The sequence below is a fragment of the Dasypus novemcinctus genome, chromosome 9 (genome assembly GCF_030445035.2).
Source record: "Dasypus novemcinctus isolate mDasNov1 chromosome 9, mDasNov1.1.hap2, whole genome shotgun sequence".
NCBI lineage: Eukaryota > Metazoa > Chordata > Mammalia > Cingulata > Dasypodidae > Dasypus > Dasypus novemcinctus.
Window position 1 is genome coordinate 69,279,598 of NC_080681.1, and position 13,561 is coordinate 69,293,158.

General features: G+C 38.9%; 1 protein-coding gene and 1 pseudogene across 2 annotated transcripts in view; both read right to left on the reverse strand.

Moving 5' to 3' along the window:
• NFIA (nuclear factor I A) overlaps positions 1 to 13,561 on the reverse strand; it is a 530,380-nt gene that overhangs the window by 417,455 nt on the left and 99,364 nt on the right. The window lies entirely within an intron of this gene.
• Positions 9,822 to 10,386, reverse strand: LOC101415181 (high mobility group protein B3 pseudogene; annotated as a pseudogene).

Consider the following 13,561-nt stretch of genomic DNA (forward strand, 5'->3'; position numbering starts at 1 on the left):
TAAAGAGGATGTATAATAATGAACACAGAACAAAATGCTCTTCACAAAAAATGCAGGAAACCATACTCTTTCTTTTCTATATTGATATTGTAGTTTTCCTTACCTCAGTTCAGGTAGGCATATGTGGCATAAGTTGAGAGGTGCCAGCTTCCTACCCAGTACAGGGGCCAAAGCAGCTGGGATTCCACTATTAGAAGTTCTTTTCTATGAGTTAAGCACTATCTCTTCTGGGGTGCTGCACCTAAGATCCTTAGTACAGTGGGAAGTATATTGGCCTAGAAATCAGAAGATTTGTATTCTTACTCTTAGTTCTACCATAAATTGCAGTGTGACCTTAGACAAGTCACTCCATCTCTATGAAGTTTATTTTCTTCACCATAAAATAAAGGACTTAGATTGTAATTACTCATATCCTTCCCACTTTTATCATTCTAGAATGCTATGCAACTACATGCCACTATTACCTTAGTGGGAATGAATTTTTAGGTTCCATTTTCTTTAGTAAAAAGAAAGGCATGGAACTGGGAGAATGAAATGAAAGAATGGCTATAGGGTAAAAAAGAACTTAATGTAATAAGCATTTATCCAGCACCTGTTATTTTCTGGGTACAGTGCTCAGGGTTGGGGGAAATAAGACATAGTGCTTGATACCATGGAGTTCTTAAAGTAGTGGGATACACAGGCAGAGGAGTACAACATAGAATGATAGATGCTCTGATGAAGAATAACATGAAGTGTTTTAAGATAGGAGTTACTCCCTTACCAGGTTGAGAGAGTTGTGGAAGTTTTACTCCTAGCAGAGATGATACCTGGGCTGAATTTTGAAGGATAAATGGGACCTGACAGTGAATAGTAGAAGTAGGACATTTTATGCAAAGGACGCTATGTGTCCACATAGGGGAGAAGGAAAAAGAAAGCATGGCTCTGTCCTGAAACTAAGAGAAGGTCAATATTGCTGGCTGTTAAACTATAAAGGTGGATAAGGAGAAAGTCTGGGCAGGAGAGGTAGTTGCAGGTCAGAAATCGAAAGCCTTTATCTGCATGTAATGGGAAATTCAAATCAAACTCTCTTAGAGTGTGCTTAGGTCTTATAGCAACTTCTGGGGCACCCAGATTGCAGAAAGCAGTTTTCTACTCATTGATTTTCTGTCTTTGAACAGAGGTTATGTGGGTACCCAACCAGAAGGAGGAGCCCTACTTTGACCACTGGAGTGCTGGAAGTCATTCATCATTCCTGGCAATCCTCAATAAGCCAGTTTTTGTACAGGCACCCCAATAAAAGAATTGGTTGGTTTCCAACTGCTAAGCCCCTAAATCCCTCCAATCCCCAAACTGGTGGTTTATCTTACATACCAAGAAAGAAATCAAAGTCACGGTGATGGCAAATGGCAGAACAAAGAACTTGCAAGTTAGAATGCTTTTAAAATTGTTTTAAACTATTAAATCTCACCTATGTTAGTATGGGACTAATTGCCCAGAAATTACAGTCTGGTTTCAGGAATGGAACAATAATGTAACTCTTAAACACTACGGGTAGATGGGAAAATTGATAATGCTTTTCTGGAGGACATCTTGGCAATATGTATAATGCCTTTATCTTCTGATGAGACATTTCACATACAGGACTATATCCTAAGGAAACAATCAAGAACTGTTCAAATATTTGGCTTAATAATGTTTGTGACAATAGTTTTATAATGTGGAAAATTTTGATATCTAACTCTAGAGAACTGGTTACATGAATTATGGCACCTACACACACTAGAGTCCCATTCAGCTATCAAAGTGTTTGTGATATAGTAAATGAATAAGTTCTAATACGAAACACTGAGTATACCGGGATTTAATTTTTGTTAAAAATGCATAGAGACATATAGGAAATACATTTCAGAATGGTAAAATTAGAGGTGATTTTTAATTTTTAAATTTTCATGCTTATATTAAAATTTTTTGACAGTAGGAATGTTTAGCTCTTAATGAGAAAACAATATAAATTATTATTTAATTTTAAAAAAATGAATGAGGAAGACTTGACCATCTTCTAGCAACAGTGGACAAGATAATTCAGACTGATCATCCCAATGAGGACAACTAGGAAAGCTGATGATAATATAAAAATATCTGCTTAAGGCATTGGAAAATTAACAAGGTAGTGAAGAACTACCTGGCTTGGAGCTAGAAGAGGGTGAAGCCCAAGGAGGTAAACCCAGCATTTGGGTTCACTTTTTCACTGGGGTTATTTGTCAGTTCTAAAGAGGGAGTGGGGAAAGACATTAGCAAACAGGGTCTGCCCAGGTCGGGAATCCTGGGTTAAACGCAGGAGGACTGTACCCTGGTAGCACTAGGGTATGGGGAATGGAGAATCCCCGCAGGGACTAGAACCATTTTGAATCATCTTAAATTAGATTGAAGTGATTATGGCTTGAGGGCAGAAGCAAATACAAATCCTCTCTGGGGAAGATAACATCATCGTAGGCCTCAAATTAATTCTATAAATAAATTCTCAAATATGATGTCTATCAAGTAATAAGAAAATAAAATAACAAGGTGCATAAGGAGACAAGATGGCAGGAATGAAAACTAGCAAAACCAACATGCAATGGAAACAGACCCACAGAGACTCCAGATACAGAAGTACAAGACATGAACTTCAAAATTACTATGCTTATGATGTTTATGAGCAATATACCAAAGGTGTAAGAATACGAAACAGTTGAAAGGAAAGGAAAGGGAAAGTATACAAAACACAAATACTAACCAAAAGAAAACCGGTATGCTTATAAGCCTTATAAAGCATTACTGGAGACTAAGGTTTAATTCACAGAAAGTTTGTATGTACCTAATAGCCAAAAACATATGAAGCTAGGATTGGCAAAACTAAAAGGACAAATAGGTCCACATATAACCACAGATTTTAACTATCACTCTCAGTATCAGAAGACCAAAAATCAGTAAGTATGTAGAGGATTTGAGCAACATTATAAACACAGTAGACTTAATGGACATTATAGAATAAAGCACTCAATAACAGCAAAATACACATATTTTTACCCAAGCATGTGCAAAACTTACTAGACAATAAAGGAGTCTCAAAATTTTTTTCAAAAAATTTCCCACCATGCAATTAAGCTAGAAATAAATAATGAAAAATAAATGGAAAATCCCCAAATATATTGAAATAAGAACTATAGCCTAATAAACCTATAGTTCAAAGAAGAAATCACAATGGAAATTAGAAATTAATTTAAACTGAAAAAATGAAAAACTGTGGATAAAATCGAGATATACAGCTAGAGTCATGCTAAGAAGGAAAGTTTTGGCTTTAAATGCATATATTAGAAAAGTAAAAAGCCTGAACATCAATGAACTGATCATTCATCTTAAGAATTCAGAGAAAGAGCAGCAAATTTGACTAAAATAAAATAAAAGACAGGAAATAATAAAGATAAGAACAGAACTCAATGAAAGAGAAAACAAGCAAAGAGTAAGGAGGTTTGACAAACCCAAATATTTCTTTGTAAAGTAATAAACTTGATAAACCCCTGATAAGAATAATCAAGGAAAAAAGAGAGAGAAACACAAATAATCAAGATTGGGAATAAAAAAGGGGACATAATTATAGATACTACACTATTAATAAAAGGATATTATGAGTAACTTCATGAAAATACATTTGGAAATTTATATGAAATAGACAAATTCCCTGAAAAACACAATTTATTAAAGTGGATCAAAGTAGAAAGAAAAACTGTGAATAGTTTGATAATTATTAGAGTAATTGAATCCACTATGGAAAACCTTCTCACAAAGAAAATCTGAACCTAGGTGACTTCTGCAGCAAATTTTACCTATCATTATAAGAAGTAATGCCAATCTTCCAAAAACTCTTCCAGAGAAGAAAGGGGGAACAGAACTCTTTTGAGTTATGAGACCAGTATACCTTAATACCAAAAACCTGATGAGGATAGTTTAAGAAAAGAACATTACACATCAATCTTATGTATGAACATAGATGCAAAACTGTAAACATAATATTAATGAAGAAAATTCAGCAATATATAAAATGGGAATTAATAGAGACCAGTTTGAGTTTATACCAGGAAATTTGGTTTAACAGTCAAAACTCAACAAGAATTAACTGGATAAAGGAGACAAATAATGGTTTCCTAAAAAGATACAGTACAAACATGAGATAAAATTCAACAGCTTGCCAAGATCAAAAAAAAAAATCCTAGCAAACCAGGAATACAAAAGTACTTCCTTAAATTGAAAGAATAGCTACAAAAACAAACAAATAAAAACCAAAACCAGAAAACAGCAAAGAGCAAACACCAAAACAAAACAAAATAAATTAAAAAAAACCTCAGCAATTAGCAAAGCTTTCTCTTTGAGACAGGGAACAACAACATAAGGATGTCTACTATCACTACTTCTTTTCTTCTTTTCACCATTGTACTGATCTTAGCTAGTATAACGTAAAGTACAAGGAAAAGAAATACAATGTATATGGATTGGAAAGAAAGAAATGAACTATCATTAATTGTAGCTGATAGAATTGCACATGTAGGAAAGCTACAATAATCTACATATGAATAATTAGAATTAGTGAGTTTAGCAGATCACTGGATATAGTATCAATATACAAAAATACTGCATTTTTATATACCAGCCTTAACCAATTATAAAATGAAATAAAAATGCATTCTTCATAATAGCATCAGAATTCTCAAATATCCAGGAATAAATCTCAGAAAAGATGTGCAAAAAAAAAACAATACTGTCTAAAAGAACACCTAAGTAAATAGAGGGATCTACCCTGTTTGTAACTGGACAATTCAATATCGTAAAGATGCTATACCTTTCCAAAGTGATGTATAGATTGAATGCATTTCCATTTAAATCCCAATAGGATTTTTAAAAATGCAACCTGAAAAGATTATGCCAATAGAATACGTTAAATGTTAATGAAAATGACCAAAAGGAGCCAAAATACTGTTGATGAAGAAAAATATTGGGAGAATTTGCTCCACTGGATATGAAGGCTACAGAAACTAGTATAGTATTAGAACCAGAATAGAATGATAAAAAAAGGGAAGCCCAAAAGAGACCATGCCTATACTGGATGCTTGATTTAAAGTAAAGATCACCTCAGAGCAGTGTTTTCCAAAACTAGGTCAGTTGGCTCTCCTTATGGGGAAAAAAAAAAAAAAGAAAAAGAAATGACTACTGCCTTACACCAGGCCAAAAAATAAATTCCAGGTCATTGTAGATCTAAAAGTGAAAGATAAAACAATGAAGCTTCTAGAAGATAATATAAGACAGTACCTTCAAAACCTTAAGATAGGGAAAATTTTCTTAAATAAAACAAAATAAAGTACATATTTTAAAGGAAAATATTGATATAACAGATTACACTAAAATTAAGAGCTTCTTTTCCTCTCACGACACCATTTGGGAGTAGAAAGAAAACCACCAATGGGAGAAGACATTTGTAACAGGTATTTTGATAAAGTCTTCTTCCCAGAATAGCTAAAATATTATTGCTATAATTTAAAAAAGAAAATGACAGTTTCAGCAGAAAAACGGGCAAGTGGCCAGACAGGCACTTCATAAAAGAGGATATTCAAATAATCAATAAATGTTATAAAAGAATGCCCAACTTCATTAGTCATCAGGGAATAAAAATTAGAACCACAGTAAAATAGCACACACTTGCCAGAAGGGCTAAAATTTTAAAAAGACTAGTAAAACCAAGTGTTGGTGAGAATATGGAGAAATCTTATCATACATTGCTGGTGGAAGTGAAACTGAAGCAACTACTATACAAAACAGTTGGATATTTTATGTAATAAGTACTATATAAAATAAAGTATTTTTACATAATAAGCAATCAATAGTGATTGTTGATTATCAAAACAATAAGTTACAGAAGGTAAGGAAGTGATAGTGGCACTGATGCATCTGCCTGCACATGGAATCACAGAGAATATCTGGAAAAGGGTGGATCTGGTGTTAATTTTCAGTAGTGCATCTAGTATCAATTTTAGTAGCTAAATTCTTATCCTCATGCTTAGTCCAGCATATATATATAAATTCCTCCTATCATACTATCTATACTTGACTTTATGCAGTTCAACACTTCTATCATTATTTGAATGAGGAATGGATGTTTTGCTTAATAAAATCTACTGATGACTGGGAGGAATAGCCAATACCACAAATGATAGAGTCAAGATTTAAAATAGTATTGACAAGCTAGAACATTTGTTGAAAACCACAGGATGAAATCCCACAGGTATATGTGCAAAGGTCTGAGTTTAGATTTGAAAAATCAGTGACACAAGTATACAAACTTAGCTTTAAGTCAGTGGACTTGAAAAAATTTAGTTGATCATGAAGGGAATTTTGCAGGCATCAGCAAGGAACCGCTACAAAACCCAGACTTAAATTACAAAATCAACACATTATGGATGGGATTAGATATATGCAAAGGCATCTTCAAGGCCAGATGCTAGAAAAGCAAGCTGTGGCATAATTAATGGTATTAACACATCTAAAGAGAGAAGGGGAATGGATGGTCGGCATGAAATGTAGAGAGTGAAGAGCCTGAGAAGACTCTATTGGTATGTCAGGGATAGAAAAGCCTTTGTAGTCAGTCTGTGGTAGTCAGTGGATAAGCACATGCACCTGGGTCAGACAGCTGTCTGGGCTTTGAAACTAAGGTTGCAAAGTACTAACTCTGTGTTTTTGGAGAAGTCACTAATGCTATGGCAAGTCTCATCTACAAAATGGGGAGAATCATGGTACCTGCTTATGGAATGGTGAGTATTAAATGAAAACGTGTTATGGTGTTTGGCCCTTAGTCAAGGTTGGATACATGTTAGTTATTAATATGGTTATCTTCATTGTAGATTGATACACTTGTCTTTTTAGTTTCTAAGTCAGTCTTTTGTGAGATTTCTCAGATAATTCTCTTCACAAATGTCTACTTCATTTTGGGTAAGCTGGAAAAAAATAAAATTCCTGCATGTTTGATTCTGGAACTACAGTAGTAATTACAATTTAAAAAAATAATATTTGTATCATCCAATGATACCATGGTAACTATACCAAACAGACCATAATGGAATATCTCTTTATTTTTAAATTTTTTGTTTATTTTTCACTTTTTGGGAAAACTGATTAAGAAACTTTATTACAGAAAATGAATGCATCCAATGTCCCCAAATACATTTGTGACGAGAGCAGACATACAAGAGACAGAGACAAGAGTTGTGACATCACAGCCTTGTTCTTTCCAAAGGATAAAACGTCATTCAAGGAACCAGGTGAGGAGATTGGGAGAGTGGGGGTTAGAGAAAGCAGGTCCTATTCTTTTGAAGAAAGAGAAAGGCTAACAGGTTGGCCTGGCAAGAACACATGCTTCAGGCCGAGAAATCCACTAGGTCCTAAGCCTTCAGCAGTGAAGCCAGAGAAGCCAGAGTGGCATTCCATTAAGAGCAGCAATCTTGTGATCCAGGCAGAACATTTCAGAGTAGTGGTCGTGCTGCAAGCAAGTCAAGTGGCCTTGACTTGAGTCTCTTTAGAACTAAAGCCCTGCTGAATCAAAGACCACCTAGTTAGGTGCTGCAGGAGCACAGAAGACAGTCACCCTCTTCCAGTCTTTGCCCTCCCATAGGTGGCATGCATAGATATAGTCCAAAAGAAACCACTCCCTTCAGGGTACAGGTTGAACTTCTCCCTCCCATTGGATGAGGTTGCCCACAGCTCCAAAATCTTAGCCAGGCCCACTGTGTCACAGGCAGCAGCAGCTTTAGGCTACAATGCCAGGCAACGGCTGTGGGTAAGTGACAAGAGAAGGGCATGGCTGATGCATGAGGGGCAGTCCTGGAATGAGGGCCCCCAAGTTTGAAAATTAGTAGTTACTTTCTAGGAGAACTAGAAAAATGGATTTAGAGCCAAATGCTCTGACGTGAGATGGCACCAAAACATCCCCATGTGCTTCACAGCCTCAAACTTAAATGAAGGTTAATGCTAAGCAAGACCAATCCTCAGCCACACCACAGGACCCTGCAGTACTGCAGACAGGTGAGATGCATGTACCCATCGGCCCTCAAACTGGTAGTTAGGATCATCATTTGCCTCTGCAGCCACCATCCCTCCTCACAGCCTGGGCAAAACATTAAAACCAGCCAACACAAAAGAACTACTGAAACACCAACTGAGCCTCTTCCAGTTTTAGAACATTTAACCACATTCTGCATTGACGACCCGTGAGCTCTAATTGGGTAGGCTGTTCCGTCTTGCGTGACACACTTTAGTGCTTAGAAAGTGTTGACGCCATGATCCCATCAGCCTGCCCTGCAGCTCAGGTATGCTGAAGACAGCCAGTAACAGGAGCCACGGCACCTTTCCTTGGGGCCTTTGGAAGAAAGTGGACACTGCCCCCTACACCCCACTGCACCTACTTACTGCCACCGGAGTCCAGGAGACAGAGTTCAAGACTTCCTTGGAATATGAGCAGGGCAACCAAATAACATGCTGCTCCGTGTGCTGGGGGAGGGGGAGCTGGATGCAACAGGACTTTTCCACAGTTGAGTAATGCATTTGGCCCCACAACATGGGGGAGGGGGCCAAAAAATTAAACCTGGGCAGTCACCAGCCTCGGTCCTACCCACCCACCTACCTGCAGCTTGCGAAGGCTGCTAAAGCCTGCCCGGGTTCAGTGACCGTAGCTCCTACATTCAATAGTTTAGACTTCACCTAATGCCAGACACAAAATCCCCCAACAGTTTTGAGCACCCACCTCCTTCCTTCATCTCTGTCCTAAGTAAGCTAAGCTGACCTCCTTATGTAAGAGTTACCAGATTTACAGGGATGCCAGTCTTCCAATACAATGGCTGCGGTGGGTTGTTCTACTGTCAGGACTGCTGGGAGTCAGAAATTTAGACTGTCACAGAGAACAACAATTTGAAAATTGTGATACTATTTTATTTAACTTGAAAAAGATTCCAGCATTCTAGACATACAAAAAAATAACAACAGAATGTTGTAAATTGTGTTTAAGTACAGAAGAAGATTCTTGAACTTTGATGCAGTGGCACTTTGTTGACAATGAAGTTTCTGCAGTTTGTTTAAAAACAAAAGTTTTAAAACTACTGCACTTAATTAAAAAAAATCCAAACATTTTCATGTCAACTGATCCCCCTGCCCCTTCCCACAGCTGTGATCGCAGCAAAATGCGATGTCACTACATACAGAAACAAGACAACCTGAAGCTAAATTGAAGCCCACGGCTGTGTCAACAGGTCCAGCTTCCCAGTGCACACCGAGAGCCGCCGCCCTGCCAAAGGCATTGCCACCACTGCCTCAACGCCAGCATGGAACCTCCAAGAATTTCCCTCATTGCATTCATTTTTACAAACTACAGATATGTACAGTTGATAACAGAATTTCTAGCCAAAAACCATAGTAAACACCACCTTACAAATTAAAAAACAAATAAACAAAAAAATGCCAGAAACATCTTTAAATGCTTTGCTACACCAACAGCAAAGTACACAGAGTGAGGAGAACACGAGAGTGCCTTTTCATTTAAAAAATGTTTGGAAATATGTACAACTTTGGTACTGTTTCAGGGTGCTCCTGACCACTTCATGTAAACCACTGACAATTTCTAGAGCACCTTGAGAGACTACAATATGATGATGATCCAATTTTGTCATTAAACCTAATAAGGGCAACAGACATGGCCAAATACGAGACGTGGCCATGACGGCGCTCCCTACTCTAAGGTATTCACAAGACAGAGCAACAGTTTTTTATTTATCCTTCTCCTCCTCCTCCTCCTCATCTTCCTCTTCTACCTTTTTCTGGGCAACTTTAGCAGGATCCTTTGTGCTATCAAACTTCCCGTTAGACTTATAGTCGGCGACATCCTTCTCGTACTTCTTCAGTTTCGCTGCTTTGTTGTTGTAAGGCTGCTTTTCACTGTCACTCAAGTTGTTCCACAGCTCACCCAGCTTTTTGGCTACGTCTCTGATGGAGATGCCAGGGTTTGTGGATCTGATCTTGGGGTGGAATTCTGAACAGAAGAGGAAGAATCCAGACAGTGGCCGTTTGGGATCCTTCTTGCCTCCCTTAGCTGGTCCATAATCCTGCATGTCCCGATCATTGCGTACTTTGTCCGCCTTTGCCATCTCATCAAAGTCCGAGTTCTCCTTCCCAGACATTGTCTTCCACCTCTCAGAGCACTTCTTGGAAAACTGCAAAATTGACAGGGACCTCGGGGTTTTTCTTCTTATGTTCCTCTCTGCACGCCTGTACAAAGAAGGCTTAAGAAGCCAACTTGCCCTTTGGTTTCTTGGGGTCACGGTTAGCCATCCTGACTCTATTGTTCTCTGGTCTGGGCAGCGCAGGGGGCGACATGCGGTTTGGTGCTCTCAGCCTCACGCCAGCTGCCTCCCTGAGAGCTGCCTGAATATCTCATTAAATTATGAAAATCCTTGCTCCTAAAAACGGCACAGGCAAACTGAAATATATCCAATATACCATGGCCTAAGAATCTTGAAGCTGTTTCATGTGGAAGAGAGAACAGATTACTTGGTGCCATGAATGGAAGGCCTCTGCATTGAAACGGAGCTGCCTCAGGGCACAGGGCACCTCTGTCCTTAAATGTACATATTGCAGACCTCTGACAGGAAAGCCTTGGAAGATTGCTCTTTAGGTCCGTATTTATGTACATTGGCATACGCAAAGAATTTAACCAACCATTAATTTTTTTGACTTCCCATGAAAACCTTGTGACATAAACAGGAACTAGAACCCAGACTTTGGCCTCCAAGCCCAGTGTTGTAAAAAGTGAGTTCTGAGACCACCTGCATCAGAATCACCCCCACCTGAGGTGGGTACTGAAAATCTGGGCCACATTCCTGCGTGTAAATCTGAAGTGGGACTCAGAAAACCACATTGATCCCAGTCTGATGTTGTTTCTACTACTCTACCAAACTTTCTATTATCATGCCACATTTAAGTCTCTATTCTTTCAGTGAGTATTTGTAAGTTCCACCTGTGTACCAGACACTGTATCAGAGGCTGGCAGAAATGGTGGTGAACGAGACCATTTAAAGCCCTGCTTCTTGCAGCTTGTATCTAGTGGGGGAAACGTTTGTTAAACAAGCAAACCAATAAAAATCAAGAACCATATCAAAAAACGAGAAGAGCTATGCCAAGAATTTTAAAAGGTGCTGTGACTAAGAGTGATGCAGGCGTGCTTTTGGATCAGGGCTCTTCTCTCAGAAAGTGATGTTAAGCCCGAGCTGCACGATAAGGAGACCACCATGCAAAAGGTTGGGGCAGAACATTCTAACCAAGGAGCTCTCTAGTGCCAAGGCCCTGAGAAGAACTGGCCTGTATTTGAGGACTTGGAGGCCACTGAAGGTCATTGTGCCTGGAGTATCCTAAGTGAGGGGAAGTGGCGGATTAGGCCACACCAGATGGATGGACAGGACCTAGATGCCGAGGACATGTCTGATTTTACTTTAAGCAAGAGTTTTAAACAGGGAGGATACAATCTAATTTACATTTTAAAAAGATCCCTATAGCTGCTGCTGATTCTATAGCTGTGTGATTCCCAGCTCTTAAATAAGTACCACTGGAGATAATTTGCTTTTTTTGGGTATCTCTTTTAACACGGATAGAGCATGTTACAGTTTACAAAGCATTTTTATATACCTTATTTATTTGGCTTTCTCAAAAATCCTGTGAGACTTGCATTACTTTAATCATTTGACTGATAAAGAAAGGTAAGATTCCTCTCAGGCCACTTATTTTCTAAGGACAGATATTGGAAAATGGAGAGCTTAGCCCAGTGCATCCTGTGCAACTTCTTTGAAGTGTATGCTTTAGTGTAGAAATTTATACAAAAGTTGCCTCACTCAAGAGTGCATCTTCACTCTGTTATGTACTTGAGATACTGATAGTTCAGGAAAAACATTCGTGTTTATCCTATGATTCCACATTACTTCATACTTCAGAGAGATGATAAGCCCCCTAAAATTATGTGCAAAATATTGCTTTTGTGTGCATTTTTCTAGAGAAAGGGTTAATAGTTTTATTCGGATTCTCGGATTTAAATAAAAACGGGCAAAACGATTAAGACTGACCAGAATCAGTCCCTAGTTCTGATACTAACTCTGAGGTCCGCTAAATCTTTGAGCCTTGGTTTCCTCATCTAAAAATGGGTTTGCCAATATGACCTTGTGGAGCAAGGATTAATGAGATAATATCCACAGAGTCTAGGTTGTGTCTGGCCCATAGCAGACAGTCACTAAACAGCAGGAGTAACTGTTGTGGTCGTTGGTATTGGGGCCGCCTTCTCCAGTGAATCCTAGATACCCATTATTCCTCAAGGCTCAACTCCATTCTTTCCTGAGCTTATCCTCTCTAGAGCAGGGACAGCAGTGGGAGCCCCACTCCATCCTTGGGGTCAGGCCAGACTGGAATTGGTCTTGCTGCTAAGAGGTCTGGGATTCATTGTGCCAGAAGGGCTCTGGTGTTCACCAGGAAGCGGTTTTCTTTTTAATCGCTGCATGCACCTGGGATTCTGTCTTTCCCACCGAGCATACCACTTCCGCTGTTGACTAGAGCCCTACCATAATCAGCAGCCTCCTGAGGAAGCGATGTGGTTTAATGGTTAAAGATGTGGGTCCTAGAACCCCCTGCCTGCCTGGCCAGCCACTCACTAGCTATGTGACTGTGGACAAGTTACTGAACCCTCTGTGCTTTAGCTCCCACATTTGTAAATGGGGCTAATAATAGTGCTGATGTTAAAGGGCTGCTATCAGGATGAAATGATTTAGTACGTGGCAAGCGCTTCGGATGCTGCATGGCACAGAGTCCACCCTGTATAAGAGTTAGCTGTTATTATAACTACTTGACTCAGGGTCTATCTCTCACCTAATGTTGGTCAGCTCCCTCCTCTGAGCGACTTGAACTTGCTCCATATTAGAGTGGTTTCTTGCTGGATGTACTGGGTGGAACAAACTGGGTGAAACTTGTTTGATGTTCACTTTTCCCTCACCTGGAACCTCTAGCTGCTATAACCCACTCTCTAGACTTCAACCCTTTGGCTACTAATTTGAATGTTGAATTCCTCTTCCTTGTAATGGAGTGCCCTCACTCAGATAATAGAATGAAGACATGAAAGTAATGTTGGTGACTTGAGGCATTTTCCTCATCCTAAGTGATACTTTAAAAAAAAGAAGGCGACTATCTGTTGAATCTCTACATAAAAGCTCACCTGTCACCATCCGGATGGGGAAGACGGAGGAATAGAATTCAGTGATTAACACTATCCCTAGAATCCACAACCACAGTTTCTGTTTCAGTAGGTCTGGGGTGGGTCTGGAAAATAGAATGTTTAATAAGCACCTCACATAATTCTAATGCAGCTATTTAACTGACCTGAATTTGAGAATTACTTGGCTAGATACTTTCAAGGTCTCTTTTAGTCTTTGGAACACAAGATTCCAGGGTGAATATAAAGGCCAGTGAATGTAAG